The following is a 17,423-nucleotide window of genomic DNA, read 5'->3' on the forward strand; positions in this document are numbered from 1 at the left end:
TGCATAGAGATGATTTTCTTTTGCCAAGAAAACCTATAGCCTGACCCCGGCGAGATTAATAACCCCTCCGCCTGCCATTGTGAAGACCAAACTCTACGGCTTTTCTAGTTAAATCGGTGAATTATGGAGATGGTGTGAAAGGAGTTTTCCTCTGCTTAGTATGGGCCATCACTGTATGACCGGTGGGGGGTTCCGGTCCATTCAAGAAGATGGGGCAAATCATGTACAATGTTCCCCTAGTATTCTAAAGTCCATTCATTCATTAAATATTCAATGCAGATCTTAGTTACATCTATTTCTGTGGGATCTGACAGGCAACATGGCTGCCCTCATAACACCCAACTTTCTAATAGGCCTAAAGAGAACATTTGACTAGTTACGTAGTGATGTACAGTAGAGCAAGGCTTATCACTGCAAAACTAAATCGTTCAGAATGCTGGGAAAGTTGTGTGACATCCCCCTTTGAAGCTGTCATGGCAATCACATTTGTTGTTACCCAGCTTTCTTAAATGGTTAGTCCAGTGGTTAAAAACGTATCCCCTATGCTAAGGATAGGGGATACGTTTCAGATTGCGGAGGGTCCGACCGCTGGGGCCCCCTGCAATCTCTCTGTACGGGGGCCAGGCTCGCTGGCCAGATAGTGGGTGTCGACCACCGCACAAAGCAGGGGCCGACATGTCCCCTCAATACATCGCTATGGCAGAGCCGGAGATTGCAGAAGGCAGCGCTCTGGTTCTGCCATAGAGTTGTATTGAGGGGGCGTGTCAGCCGCCGCTTCGTGCTGTGGTCAACACGCCCCTTTCCCGCGGGCTGTCGGGGCCCCGTACAGGAGATCCAGCAGTCGGACCCCCGCAATCTGAAACTTATCCCCTATCCTTAGAGATAGGGGATAAGTTTTTCCCCACTGGATATCTCCTATAAAGACTGATATTATTTTTATAGTTTGGCAGAAGATGGCAGCTCATGGACTATTTTCTAGGGATTTTTTCACCAGTTTTTGTCTTTTACATTGACTTTCTATAGAATGTTGAATCATTTTGTAAATGCATTTCATTGCTTAGGAGTTACAGCCTACATTATATTCCAGAGCTGCGTTCACAATTTTACAGGATTTAGCTCTAAAATCTCCCAGCATTCCTTACAAATTGATCTTTGGCACCGAGCTTGTTCGGATGATTTGTGTTCTGGATGGTATTCTTGTTTTTTTGCACTGTAAGCTGTTGTAGGAAGAACTGTGTCCCACTTCACTATAGGTCAAGTTTAAAAAGTGTCCCCGCCGGCCGTAAGTAGTCTCCTGGGCGGGGAGCCATCCGCTGTTAGTCCCGTCTGCTCGGGCTGTAATCATGTCCACTTCACAAGCAGAATAGTGAGTACACCCATTAAAGGGTACTCCGCCCCTAGACATATTATCCTCTACCCAAAGAATAGGGGGATAAGATGTCTGATTGCGGCGGTCCGGCAGCTGGGACCCCCCGCGATCTCCATGCAGGCACCCAGTATTCTGAGCATTATGTTTGGAGCGCTGGATTCGGGCAGCCGAGGTCATGATGTCCCCTCGTCACATTCAGAACGCCAGGTGCCTGTATGGAGATCTCCAGAGGGTCAAAGCAGCCATACCCCCGCTATCAGACATATTATCCCCTATCCTCTGGATGGGGGATAAGATGTTTATGGGTGGAGTGCCCTTTTAAGTATAATACAGGATGTAACTCAATACAGTTTAAAGGAGTAGTTCAGTATCAGAAAACTTATCCCCTATCCTAAGGATAGGGGATAAGTTTCAGATTGCGGGGGGTCTGACCGCTGGGACCCCCGCAATCTCCCATATGGGGCCCCGGCTCTCAGATAGCATGTGTTGACCACTGCATGAAGCTGCAGCCGACATGCCCCCTCAATATAGCGCTATGGCAAAGCCGGCAATTGCCAAATGCAGCGCTCCGGCTCTCCCATAGAGTTTTATTGAGGGGGCGTTTCAGCCACCACTTCATGGAGTGGTGGACGTGCCCCTTTGACTGCCGAGGCCCCGTACAGGAGATCACGAGGGGTCCCAGCAGTCGGACTCTGCTCAATCTGAAACTTATCCCTTATCCATAGGATAGGGGATATACGTTTTCCAGTCCTGGAGAACTCCTTTAAAGTGGTACTTTGGCAAATTTTTTTTATTAACCCATTAAGAGCTGCAGTGTGACATGTCGGGACCCAAAAGCAAGAAGAAGACCACACCGGAGGACGGTAGGTGGATACCAGTGGCATCGAGCGAACAAGTAAACGTTCATTATTTTAATTGCGGCAGCTCAGGCATAATGGGCAAATAAGACATTAAGCTGGAGTACCCCTGTAAGCCATATGCAATTTATTAACAAGGTTACTAAGTTTTTAATGTAGTTTATACGTTGATATAAATGTGGTTTTCAGATGTTGAAATACAAGTGCACATTCTCCCTCCATCATAACATCCTATCTGTACAGGCAGAAGTGACATCACTGACCGATGTAGATTAACGATGGGAAATCATCATTTATAACAAAACAGGTTTTTCTCCAATATTTATAGCTAGTTTTAGTTGTAGCCCAGTGGTCTCATACTGTGGCCCTCCCAGCATGCCCGGACAGCCAACGGTTCTGGGTGCAGAAAGCTAGATGCAGGCTGCGGGGGTCGTGACGTCACGGCCACACACCCTCGTGCCAGCCGTCACCACCCACTTCCATAAACTTGAAGAGGCGTGGCCGTGACGTCCCAACCCCCCGCAACCCACACCCAGCGTTCGGAACAAAATGTTCAGAATGCTGGGGTAGCGGAGTACCCCTTTAAAGGAGTTTTATACTTATCATATCCCCCCAAAAATGTTAGGCTTCTCTATGTTACTCACTAGGTCATGCAGATGCTTAACATATAATTTTTTATGTGTATAACTTCTGTACTATTTGGCTTACAAATCCCTCTGTTCTGCTGCTCACTCATTCTGACATCCACTGCTCAGGAAGGGGCATTTCCGAGCCCGCCCTCACTCCTCCCTGAGTCTGCTGTGCAGTGCTAGATCACTTCATCCAATCGCTGCAGGCTGCTCTTTAACCCCCTCCTCTCTGTTTTTAGGCTTTTCTCGTCCTCACTTCCAGTTCCTGCACTTTGCCCCAGCCTGTGCTTCAGCTGGGACAAAGATGATACTGCAACCAGACAGAATTACGTTCTGGATGGTATGGCGACCCCTGGTGGTCTCTATGATTTCTAGAAAAAGGAGATAACATTTTTTTTATAAAGTATGTTAGAAAGTTTAATGTTTTGCCAAGATGTAGAACCTATAAAAAGGTTGTTATTCTTATAGTGCCAATTTGAAGGGTATCTGTCATCACTTTCATGCTGCCTGAAACATAAGTTAACAAGGTGGTCCCCACTGGCTTCTCTGTGCCCCTCCATTCTTAAAGGGGTACTCCAGTGGAAAACTTATTATTTTTTTTTTTTAATCTACTGGTGCCAGAAAGCAAAACAGATTTGTAAATTACTTCTATTAAAAAATCTTAATCCTTCCAGTACTTATTAGCTTCTGAATACTACAGAGGAAATTATTTTCTTTTTGTCACACAGATCTCTCTGCTGACACAATTTTAAGAACTGTCCAGAGTAGTAGAAAATCCTCATAGCAAACATATGCTTCTCTGGACAGTTCCTAAAATGGACAGAGATGCCAACAGAGAGCACTGTGCTCGTAATATCAGCAGAGACCACTGTGCTCCAAAAAGAAAATAATTTCCTCTGTAGTATTCAGCAGCTAATAAGTCCTGGAAGGATTAAGATTTTTTTTAATAAAAGTAATTTACAAATCTGTTTAACTTTCTGGCACCAGTTGATTTAAAATAAAAAAAAGTTTTCCACCGGAGTATCCCTTTAATTGATTTACCTCTGTTTGAGTAAAGAAATTGATCTATCAATTAAGACTAGAGGGGAGGGAAGAAGCCCCCCCCAATGACTCATGGTCCAGGCAGCATGAAAGTGGGGAAAATCTCCTGTCTGGGTTGAGGGGAATTGGAAGAGTAAAGGGATCGGTCAATACAAAAATCAAAATTTAATAAATGAATTAACCCTTTGTCCTCCATGTTGCCCTTGCATACAAACGCCACTTATTAAATCATTATACTATAAATTGCACTTTAACCATTGTCCCGTAATCACAATGACTGTAATATCTGCCTTTATGACCTGGTTCTAATCACCAGCGTGTAATGAATAATGTAAAGGTTTCACCGTATTTAGATGAAGGTCTCCGGCAGTCTTAGCCGCGGTTATTTCTCCTCGGAGGGCTGTTCGGGGTTATTAAAAAGAAGAAACAGTATGACTGCACACACAGCAGTGACCGGGATGAGATCCTCCATAGACAATTTGTGAATTCATAGTTTTCCTCTTTATTGTTTATTTTTATTTCTTATTATACTTTATAATGGATTTATGTTTAATTCCAAGTAAAGTAAAAAAAATGAAACATTACAGTGCTCTTAGGCCAAGTTCACCGTCCCGTTTTGGGTCAGTTCGGCTCTTTTTTTGCGCCGAACAGCCTCTAAAAAGGGTCGGAGCACAACTGACTCCACCGGATCTCGACGGATCCCATTGAATTGAATGGAGTCAGTTTGGGATCTGGTGGTTTCTGGGAGTTTATTGGTGAGAAAAAACAATTTCTCTGCTGAACGTCGTTTTTACAGAATTACAAATGGAGCACCATATAGCAGAGCCCGACGGCAAGAAAGAGGCCTAAGATCCTTGTTTTAAGAAGTTCCAGGCCACTCATTTGTGCAAGAGATCAGTTCTTCTTTCCAGTTCCTTCACAAGAAATGATCATTGCCCATTATGTTTCAGGGTAACACAGTAAGAGAAGTTGAACTTGAACAAGAAAGGAGAAGTTGAACAAGGGCCTATCTGTGATCAACATGGTCCCTTTTTTTCTACAAGCCTGTAAACTTACATTACATCTGACACTCCTCCTAGGTGTGGCTGGTACACTGAAACGAAAGCATCCATGACTGGCATACTCTTTTGGGTGTGTGGCTGGTGCTGTTATGGGGAAATAGGTGAAAAACCAAAGCGCTTAGTATGTGTTAACACATCAAATTTTTAAAGCATTTTGGCTGCAATTTTTTGTAAAAGGGACAGTATGATTTGCACTATTAGGAAAATTGCGAAATTTGCGCAAATCATGCCAAAAACAGAAGAAAAAAAAATACAGGGGAGGTATATAAGTACTATATATCCTAATCCCAAAAAGCAGTGGTCTCCAAACTGTAGTTCTCCAGATGTTGTAAAACTACAACGCCCAGCATGCCCGGACAGCCGTTGGCTGTCCAGGCATGCTGGGAGTTGTAGTTTTGCTAAATCTGAAGGTCCACGGTTTCAAGACCTCTGGAATAGAGATACCAGCAGTAGCAGTATACAGATAGAGCTGGGAAGGGAAGAGGTCTGGGAGCTAGCAGGAGATATCTGATAGGAATGTCATCCTGTAGTTCACAGGAAGTCAGCTGACCCAAGACTGACAACTACCTCTGACACATTAAGCAGTGTGATTTTCTGTGGGTCAGGCTGGTGATCACATGACTGAATGGCAATAATAAAATGTATAGATCTAGCGGTGTGAGTGATCTAGTGATGGTGAGTGATATGGGTAAAAAAAAGAATTGGAATGCTTCTTCAAAGAACATCTGAGATTGGTGCACTGCCCGCGGATACCTAGCCTAGAAAATAGCAATGCATACCCCATTGCCTCTCCCTTCTTTAACTGGGTACAGGAGTGTTTTACGTATTTTTCATACAGTGGTTCTGTATGGACCTGGCACCTCCTCTTTCTCTTTATTATCTTCTTCCTCTTCAGTCTCAACTTCTTCCTCCTCTTCTTCTTTCTCTTCCTCTTCTTCTTTCTCTTCCTCCTCTTCTTCCCTCCCCTCCTCCTCTTCTTCTCCATCCTCCTCCTCTTCTTCTTTCTCTTACACATTCTCCTTGCTTTTCCTCCTTTTCCTCCTTTTCTTTTTCCTTTCCCTCTTATTCTTCTACCTCTTCTGCTTCCTCTTCCTCCTCTTGTTCTTTCTCTTCCTCCTCTTCTTTCTCTTCCTCCTCTTCTTCCCTCCCATCCTCCTCTTTTTCTTTGTCCTCCTCTTCTTCTTTCTCTTACATATTCTCCTTGCTTTTCCTCCTCTTCTTCTTCTTCCTCTTCCTCCTCTTCTTCCTCTTCCTCCTCTTCTTCCCTCCCCTCCCCCTCTTCTTCTTCCCCCTCCTCTTCTTTCTCTTACATATTCTCCTTGCTTTTCCTCCTCTTCTTTTTCCTTTTCCTCTTCTTCCTCTTCTGCTTCCTCTTCCTCCTCTTCGTCCTCCTCCTCCTCATCTTCTTCCTCCTCCTCCTCTTCTGCTTCTTTCTTCTTCTCCTCTTCTCCTTCCTCCTCCTCTTATCCCTCATCTTCCTCCCCTTCTTCCTCCTCCTCATCTTCCTCTTCTCCTTCTTTCTCCTCCTCCTCTTCTTCTTCCTCCTCCTTTTATTCCTTCTCTTCCTCCTCTACTTCTTCCTCCTCCTCTTATTCCTCCTCTTCTTCCCTCCCCTCCCCCTCTTCTTCTTCCTCCTCCTCTTCTTTCTCTTACATATTCTCCTTGCTTTTCCTCCTCTTCTTTTTCCTTTTCCTCTTCTTCCTCTTCTGCTTCCTCTTCCTCCTCTTCGTCCTCCTCCTCCTCATCGTCCTCCTCCTCCTCTTCTTTCTTCTCCTCCTCTTCTCCTTCCTCCTCCTCTTATCCCTCCTCTTCCTCCCCTTCTTCCTCCTCCTCATCTTCCTCTTCTCCTTCTTTCTCCTCCTCCTCTTCTACTTCCTCCTCCTTTTATTCCTTCTCTTCCTCCTCTACTTCTTCCTCCTCCTCTTATTCCTCTACTTCTTCCTCCTCCTCTTATTCCTCCTCTTCTTCCTACTCCTCTTCCTCCTCCTCTTATTCCTCCTTTTCTTCCCTCCCCTCCCCCTCTTCTTCTTCCTCCTCCTCTTCTTTCTCTTACATATTCTCCTTGCTTTTCCTCCTCTTCTTTTTCCTTTTCCTCTTCTTCCTCTTCTGCTTCCTCTTCCTCCTCTTCGTCCTCCTCCTCCTCATCGTCCTCCTCCTCCTCTTCTTTCTTCTCCTCCTCTTCTCCTTCCTCCTCCTCTTATCCCTCCTCTTCCTCCCCTTCTTCCTCCTCCTCATCTTCCTCTTCTCCTTCTTTCTCCTCCTCCTCTTCTACTTCCTCCTCCTTTTATTCCTTCTCTTCCTCCTCTACTTCTTCCTCCTCCTCTTATTCCTCTACTTCTTCCTCCTCCTCTTATTCCTCCTCTTCTTCCTACTCCTCTTCCTCCTCCTCTTATTCCTCCTCTTCTTCCTACTCCTCTTCCTCCTCCTCTTCTTCCTCCTCCTCTTCTTCCTCCTCTTCCTCCTCCTCTTCTTCCTCCTCTTCTTCCTCCTCTTCCTCCTCCTCTTCTTCCTCCTCTTCCTCCTCCTCTTCTTCCTCCTCCTCCATGGTTCTTAGCTTACTTTTATCAGGCTTACAACATTTGACAGCACCTGATACACAAAAAACAGGCACACCAGGCTGCTTTATTAAAGAAAATTTAATCAAAGATACTATAAAGAAGAAGTCCCATGCCGAGAAGTACAGAGAAATGTATCAGGGGTGGCCTGAGCGCTGTGGCCTCCCACAATCTCCTGTACGAAACCCCAGCTCTCCCCCAGAGCGGCACGTCACGACCCCCACCCAAATGGGGGCTGTCATGCCCCCTCCATATATCTCTATGGGAGAGCTGAAGATAGCCGAACAACTCTCCCATAGTGATATATGGAGGGGGCGTGGTGGTCCCTGTTTCGGGCGGGGGTCATGATGCGCCACTCTGTGGGAGAGCTGGGGCTCCGTACAGGAGATCGCGGGGGGGCCACAGTGCTCGGACCCCCCCTGCGGATAGGGGATACATTTTTCTGTACTTCTCATCATGGGACTTCTCCTTTAAAATAAAAGCTATACAAAGCATTAGAGTTATAAAAATATTAAATATTTTAGGCAAAAGTTACCTTATTAAAGATATTGTATCTTGTGCTGAAGTACCAGAAGTGGGCACTAGAGGTCACTCTTCCTCCTCCAGCCAAAGACTATTAGGATCTATTACCATAGACATTAGTAGGAATGTCAGATATTCCCGTCCAGCAAAGCAAGAATCATCAGCATGAGCAACTGTGTATATAAATATCTGCACTATGTGCGGATGAGAGGGCATGTGCTCATACGTTTCCTGTCCGATCCTGACGGGGTTACATATTTGCCATTATAGGTTTGGATAACACTCGGATAGTTTATAGAAATTGCTGTTTTTAGGAAATGATAAACTTTCGAAGTAAAAAAAATGACATTTCTGTTAACAGAATAAGTGACTCTCTATGACTTAGATGACATGTGCCGAAATTCTTATTAGCTTTTATGGACTCCCCCTTTGGTTGCCGTGAACTGTACGTATAACAATTGACAGATCCTCTTGCAGATATAATGATGCATGTTAAAGGGGTACTCCAGTAGAAAACATTTTTTTTAAATGAACTGGTGGCAGAAAGTTAAACAGATTTGTAAATGACTTCTATTAAAAAAATCTTTACCCTTCCAGTACTTATTAGCAGCTGTATACTACAGAGGAAATTATTTTCTTTTTGAATTTCTTTTTTGTCTTGTCCACAGTGCTCTCTGCTGACACCTCTGTCCATGTCAGGAACTGTCCAGAGTAGCATAGGTTTGCAATGGGGATTTTCTCCTGCTCTGGACAGTTCCTGATACGGGCATCAGGTGTCAGCAGAGAGCACTGTGGACAAGACAAAAAAGAAATTCAAAAAGAAAAGAATTTCCTCTGTAGCATACAGCTGCTAAAAAGTACTGGAAGGGTAAATATTTTTTAATAGAAGTCATTTACAAATCTGCTTAACTTGATGGCACCAGTTGATTTAAAAATAAAAGTTTCCACTGGAGTACCCCTTTAATGGCCTGAACATTGGGTTGCCACTTGACCGGTATTTTACCGGCAAAGCCGATATTTTGGCCACCCTACCGGTATTTTTAGGCAAAAAATACCAGCAATGCAATGGCCGGTATTTATCCAACCAATCCTCCTACTCCCGGAATGTTGCACCATACCAGTGTTTCCCAACCAGAGAGTCTCCAGCTGTTGAAAAACTACAACTCCCAGCATGCCCGGACAGCCAACGGCTGTCCGGGCATGCTGGGAGTTGTAGTTTTGCAACAGCTTGAGGCACCCCAGTTTGGGAAACACTGATCTATACTATATACTACTATATAGTCCCAAATGTTAGGAGTTGTAGTTTTCGTTTGGAGAAACTGCTGATCCACAGGCTGTATCAGGGCATGCTGGGAATTGTAGTTAGTAACTGACTGCAACTCCTGACTTTAATAAAAGATAAAAACGATCAAAAAGTCACATTAAAACAAAAATGATACTGTCTAAAACTACAGATCGGGGCACAAAAAAATGACCCTCATACAGGCCCATATAAGGAGAAATAAAAAAGTTATAGGGGTCAGAATAGGACAACATTTCCCCCGAATATATGTATCCTGTGATGTTACGCATATATAATTAATTATGCAAATTAGCATGGCCGGTATTTTTTCCCAAAAAAGGTGCAAACCCTACGTAAATATGGTCAACTAGTGACTATGTTTGGGCCATTTTCCACATTCATCTGTTTATTAAGTCAAACCTAAATGCGCAGACTGCTGTGTATATGTTTGGGCCATTAAAGTGAATGAGGCTGCAGCCAGGGCCCCGCACTATACGTCACTGACAGATGGCAGATATATACAACCAATGGAGCAGCTAAATGCAGTGTGAACCCAGCCTTACTAAGAGAAATCCTTGGTGGTCTGAGGTGCCCCTCAGCATTTCTTAATATACACCTGCTCGGTCACAGATACAATTCTCCAGTGTCTTGGCACCGGGCCAGGTCACAACGCTAAAAGCCACATAATGTGTTCTAGGATGTGACTAGAATATTTAGAGTGGAATATACTGTATACAGAAAATGTATCATCTGTGGGGCTGCTGCTGTGAGGAAAACTATATATGTGTTTATATGTGTGCACCAGAAGGCTCTGTATGAACAGGTTGTATCTATACAAAGAGAGAGCAAGGAAGGGAAAGATAGAGTTACGAGATAGATAGATAGATAGATAGATAGATAGATAGATAGATAGATAGATAGATAGATATGAATAGATAGATATGAGATAGAGAGATAGATAGATAGATAGATAGATATGAGATAGATATGAGATAGATATGAGATAGATAGATATGAGATAGATAGATGATAGATAGATAGATAGATAGATAGATAGATATGAGATAGATAGATAATAGATAGATAGATGATAGATAGATAGATAGATAGATAGATAGATAGATATGAGATAGATAGATAGATATGAGATAGATATGAGATAGATAGATATGAGATAGATAGATAGGTATGAGATAGATAGATATGAGATAGATAGATATGAGATAGATAGATAGATATGAGATAGATAGATAAGAGATACAGACAAAGAATAAGTCAGCCAGCACTTTAGTTGATACCAAACTATTATATGGACCTGGCCTACAGGTGCACGCTACTAGGCTAGATATACAGCAACAGAAGAATGCAGCAGCACACTGCCAGCACAAGGATATAGGTGAAACATGAACATGCAGATAAAACATGGAGAGCTATACAGCTATGGTGTAATAGATGCAAATGTGAAACTATGAGATAGTGAGGCACTTAGCTCGAAAATTTGTCTCTGCCGGAGGTCAAATAGCTTGTACCGTCCCAACGTGATAAGGTGGCCTCATTGGGACGGACCCTACACTGTGAATATGCCTCTGTGCGTAGCGTGCACCTGTAGGCCAGGTCCATATAATAGTTTGGTATCAACTAAAGTGCTGGCTGACTTATTCTTTGTCTGTATTGCACATACGGGGGAGGGGCTACCTCCATGTTGGCCTTGCACCCCACCCACCTCTATCAGGTGTGTATATAAGGTGGCTTGGATGTTCCAGATCCTGCCATGCTTACTGAATTGTTCACACAGGGATATATTTACAGTATAGTGTCCGTCCCAAGGAGGCCACCTTATCGCGGTGGGACGGTCCAAGCTATTTGACCGCCGGCGGAGACAAATTTGCGAGCTAAGTGCCTCACTATTTCATAGTTACACATTTGCACCATAGCTGTATAGCTCTCCATGTTTTATCTGCATGTTCATGTTTCACCTATATCCTTGTGCTGGCAGTGTGCTGCTGTATTCTTCTGTTGCTAGATAAGAGATAGATAGATAGATAGATAGATAGATAGATGATAGATAGATAGATAGATAGATAGATGATAGATAGCTAGATAGATAGATATGAGATAGATAGATAATAGATAGATAGATAGATAGGACATAGATAGATAGATAGATAGATATGAGATAGATAGATAGATAGATAGATAGATATGAGATAGATAAATATGAGATAGATATGAGATCAATAAATAGATATGAGATAAATAGATAGATACTGTAGATAGATAGATAGATATGAGATAGATAGATATGAGATAGATAGATATATAATAGATAGGACATAGATAGATAGATAGATAGATAGATAGATATGAGATAGATAGATATGAGATAGATAAATATGAGATAGATAGATAGATAGATAGATAGATAGATAGATAGGAGATAGATACAGACAAAGAATTTGTCTTTTGTTGCTAGATAGATAGATAGATAGATAGATATGAGATCGATAGATAAATAGATATAAGATAGATAGATACTGTAGATAGATAGATAGAAAGATGGATATGAGATAGATAGATATGAGATAAATAGATACTGTAGATAGATAGATAGATAGATAGATAGATATGAGATAGATAGATATGAGATAGATAGACAGATAGATAGACAGATATTAGATAAGTAAATTTCTAAATCAAAATTTTACATTGAGAATTTAAATTTTAAGACACTGTGGAATTAATGGAACCCCATTATTCCTGTATACTCAGGAGTTTCCCCTGTATAAAGTGTCAGGGGGACACAGAACATGATAGCTGCTGGCTCAGGTAACCCGACTGTATGAGTATACTGAGGACACCAACATAGTGAGGAAATGTGATCCGGCAGAGGCCCAGTCCAGCTCCAGAACTATGCTCATAAAATCCTCTGCGCTCTCAAGTTCACTTTTTGCTCATAAGTCTTCCTGACCTCCCTGTACTAAAACAACTAGAAGTTAGAGGTCACCAAGATATTTGTAGATTGGGATATTTTCTTGGTAGAGAAAGCCTTAAAGTGAATCTCCACCTTGTATTATAATATTTAGCATTTTATGCTGGTTAATTTATTAATATATCTTTATATAGGTTGAGTCTGATACATAGCTCTAAAATCTCCCTCATGGAGTAAAAGCTGCCTGCACGTAGTCACCACTAGGGGGAGCTTAAGAGCTTAATACATACTGGTTTATGATTAAAGTTCAATGGGTAAGTAGTGTAAAGTAACCTACTAAGCTCTACCTTGTGGTGGATTTGTATGTGTAAAAATTGGAGATATTCATGAGGCCACTATAGGGTTTTTAGATACATACACCAACTCAAGTTGGACCTATCCCTTATACTTGTCATGATCTTGTTAAATGTTATAATCCTCCCAGTTTACTGCCCCCCATCATGATAAACCACCCCCTGCCTTTAATTTTATAATTTTTTTAGTTTTCTACCTTGAAATTGCTCTGTATTTTCTCCTCAGTCATATTCACAGACTGGGAAGGGGCGTTACCCAGCAGGCATGACATCATCTGAAGCCATACAGGGGACAACTTCCTCCCTCACTCTGCTACACACAGCCCAGAGCAGTTCAGTGTGCGAGATAATCTATGATTGGCTAAGGCTGCACACACACCTCTCAACATTCTAGACTGCATTTCCCAATTTTGGACTTCTGCCAGGCCAACACGAGTCCAAAGTCTGTGCAAGAGATGTGGGGAAATGTGCTCTGGACAAGTAGGGAGACACCTAGTGGCAGCTTTTATTAAACACAAATAAAACATAGAAAACTTTTTAAACAAAGTATATTAGAAAGATTTTTTTTATTTACCATAAGGAGTGCAATAGCAAAAATTAGTTTTGAGGAGAGTACCCATTTAAATTCAAAGGGGTTTGACCATATTCATGGCTTTCCCTTTCCCCCAGATGTGCAATGTTAGCAAATAAGTAAAAAGAGAGCTCACCTGAGGGTCATAAAGGTGAAGGAGATTCATGTTCTTCTTTAGTCATATAGGTGTATACTGGAGGGGGTGCCATACTGACCTTTGTTATGGTGCCTCATATTCTCTTTGTCCATAGGAAAACGGTCCCTACAACAGAAGGACACCTGGAATATATGCCTTAGGCAAAGTGGTATATAAAGGTGAGACTGTGTGTAAAAATACCCAACATGAAAGCAAAATAGACCAATCTTTAAAGGTAAAATATGCATTTATATCGACGGAGTAAGCTCCAAGAGACGTGTCCTCTTATACATGCTCCATAACATTATCTTTGGAATGGTGGTTTTGGCTCATGGGGTAAAAGAACAAAAAGCTGTGCTCCTTATGAACAGCGAACGTCAAGATGATCTACTCACGTTCAGATTTGGATCTGAAGACACTTCCACATCTAGAAACTTAGGGGGAGAATCATCAAAACCGGTCCAGAGGAAAAGTTGACCAGTTGCCTATAGCAACCAATCAGATCGCTTCTTTCATTTTTGAAAAGGCCTCTGAAAATGAAAGAAGCCATCTGACCGGTTGCTATGGGCAACTGGTCAACATCTTGATGACTCTCCGCCTATATGGATCTATGTCATGTTGATAGTAGATGAAATTAATGGAATGGCTGGTCATACACTATAGATGGTTGTGGACAGAAGGGATGTTTGGCCCACGCTCTTTCTCCAGATTCCCAAATCAGGGACGTGCACAGACATTTTGGGGGGCTGAACTGAAAAAAAAAGGGCACTTCCCATAATTATTTTTATAAATGTCCACATAATGATGCCGGACTGCCCAGGGCACTTTTAGGAGTAACATCAAAAGGGCAGGGGCTCAAGCCCTCTTTCTAGCCAACCTGTGCACGTCCCAGTCCCACATACACATGCATGTTGGCCTCGGTCAAGCATACATGTATTCTGAATGGGGAGAAGCCAGCCAAATTCTAAGAACAAAAATACCAGACATCTGGGGACAGTCATGACACTTGCGCACACACTAGATGGTTGGCCGGTCTGCCAAAATTGGTGTGTTTCGTTGACAAGGGAGAATGCCCCATTTCTGAAGGTGGACCATGTTCTACTGCAGTGGCCTGCAAACTGTGGACCTCCCAATGTTGCAAAACTCCAACTCTCAGCATGCCCGGACAGCCGTTGGCTGTCCGGGCATGCTGGGAGTTGGAGTTTTGCATCATCTGGAGGACCACAGTTTGGAGACCAATGTTCTACTGTTATTATGGAAGGGTCCACGTTTTTAAGGCTTCTATTTTCGGAAGAAGTTTCCCGAGATTTCGAAAGACATGAATGTGGACACAACTTCACATTTTCTCAGTATGAAGTGATCAAAGCAGCATGACCTTTCTTTAAATGTTCACCTTCATCCCCACGAATTCAAAAAAAATTCAGGGGACGTTTAAGGTCATGGCAAATTGGGCAAATTGGGCAAATTGCCACTGGCCACCATTTCCTGTGGGGCCCCGAGGATTGGATCCCAGATCCAATCTAATAGTGACGTGGAAACACTTCCCTTGTAGAATTCAGAAGCTGTATGTTGGCACCATATGGCAATATTATTTGGATACTTTTTGACGGTATTACTTGGGCATTATATGGTGGTCTTTATTGGGCACTGAATGGCTTTACTAGCCGGGCACTGTAGGCAAGTGTCAGGGTATAAACATATGTACTTATAGGCAGCTTTAGAAATTTAAAAAATTCCGACTGGTAGCAAGGCAACATTTTGGAGCGGGAAGGGGCACCTGTAAAATCAGCCCATGAAATATGTGAGTTCAGATAAACAATAGAAATAATATGTAAACATAATATAAAAGTATAGGAATTCCTGTACGTGTTACGTCATATATTGAAAACAATCATTACCATCTCGCTGAAGGTGCCCGCTGCCAAGATGCACTTAGTGCCGCACGTTGTTGAGACCAAGCGAGCATGAAATATGAGACTAATGGTTGTTTATCAGCTTTATTTGTTATTATATCTTTTAATGCCGAGTCGGGAACACACACCGACAATATATCTGTTAATAAAATGTCCCATAATGCACCTTGGCCAAGATCCAGGGCGCTCCGTGGCTGAATGGAGAGGAGAAGAAGTCCAGACCGGGGTTTAATCTTTCGACCAGATTTCTTTGCTGATCAATTAGACAAACCAGAAGCTCCAATTAAATGTCTTTAAAAAACCAGAAGGAACAGATCTTCCCCGGGGTTTACATCTGGAAGAATGGCTGCTTGGAATTACAGAAATATTTTGTGTTATTTAAAGACGGTTGTTATAACAAGATCCACAGGACGCATTCTCAATGTGCATTGACCATACTCGAGTTATAACTATGATGGCGGTGGGTATGGAACCCATGGACCAATATTGCCCAGGGGCCAGACCATTCTTAGTCTTCCTATGTAGATACATGGCCTTGCCTATACTCATTCAATGGCATTCACCATGGTTGGTGAGATATGTCCACCAAGGACTCCCGAGGATATTCCATTTCTGGTCCTCAATGATCTACTTAGTTACCCACACAAATACATGGGTTCCCTATTTCAAGTTTCTTTTGAAAAGTGTCTCTTCTGTTAAATATTGATCCACATTTCTGGGAGACTCAATGACAATTGTTACGCCTAGCGCTCCGGGTCCCCGCTCCTCCCCGGAGCGCTCACGGCGTCTTTCTCCCTGCAGCTCCCCGGTCAGTCCCGCTGACCGGGAGCGCTGCACTGTCATGGCCGTTGGGGATGCGATTCGCACAGCGGGACGCGCCCGCTCGCGAATCGCATCCCAGGTCACTTACCCGTTCCCGTCCCCTGCTGTCATGTGCTGGCGCGCGCGGCTCCGCTCTCTAGGGCGCGCGCGCGCCAGCTCCCTGAGACTTAAAGGGCCAGTGCACCAATGATTGGTGCCTGGCCCAATTAGCTTAATTGCCTTCCACCTGGTCCCTGACTATATCTGACCTCCTCCCATGCACTCCCTTGCCGGATCTTGTTGCCCTTGTGCCTAGTGAAAGCGTTTTGTGCGTCTAAAGCCTGTGTACCAGAACTTCTGCTATCCACCCTGACTACGAACCTTGCCGCCTGCCCCCGACCTTCTGCTACGTCCGACCTTGCTTCTGTCTACTCCCTTGTACCTCGCCTTTCATCAGCAGTCAGAGAGGTGAGCCGTTGCTAGTGGATACGACCTGGTCACTACCGCCGCAGCAAGACCATCCCGCTTTGCGGCGGGCTCTGGTGAAAACCAGTAGTGACTTAGAACCGGTCCACTAGCACGGTCCACGCCAATCCCTCTCTGGCACAGAGGATCCACCTCCTGCCAGCCGGCATCGTGACAGTAGATCCGGCCATGGATCCCGCTGACGTCCCTCTGCCTTATATCTCTGATATCACCACGGTGGTCGCCCAGCAATCCCGACAGATCGCCCATCTAACCCACCAGCTGTCGGAAGTATTCACCATTGTGCAGCAACTTCAGTCGCAACTTCAGCAGCAATCATCTCCTCCGCCAGCTCCTGCACCCCTTCCGCAGCGAGTGGCCACTCCTAGCCTCCGCCTGTCCTTGCCGGACAAATTTAATGGGGACTCTAAGTTTTGCCGTGGCTTTCTTTCGCAATGTTCCCTGCACTTGGAGATGATGTCGGACCAGTTTCCTACTGAAAGGTCTAAGGTGGCTTTCGTAGTCAGCCTTCTGTCTGGAAAAGCCCTGTCATGGGCCACACCGCTCTGGGACCGCAATGACCCCGTCACTGCCTCTGTACACTCCTTCTTCTCGGAAATTCGAAGTGTCTTTGAGGAACCTGCCCGAGCCTCTTCTGCTGAGACTGCCCTGCTGAACCTGGTCCAGGGTAATTCTTCCGTTGGCGAGTACGCCGTACAATTCCGTACTCTTGCTTCTGAACTTTCCTGGAATAATGAGGCCCTCTGCGCGACCTTTAAAAAAGGCCTATCCAGCAACATTAAAGATGTTCTGGCCGCACGAGATACTCCTGCTAATCTGCATGAACTCATTCATCTAGCCACTCGCATTGACATGCGTTTTTCTGAGAGGCATCAAGAGCTCCGCCAGGAAAAAGACTTAGATCTCTGGACACCTCTC

Source organism: Hyla sarda, chromosome 10 (genome assembly GCF_029499605.1).
Source record: "Hyla sarda isolate aHylSar1 chromosome 10, aHylSar1.hap1, whole genome shotgun sequence".
Lineage (NCBI taxonomy): Eukaryota > Metazoa > Chordata > Amphibia > Anura > Hylidae > Hyla > Hyla sarda.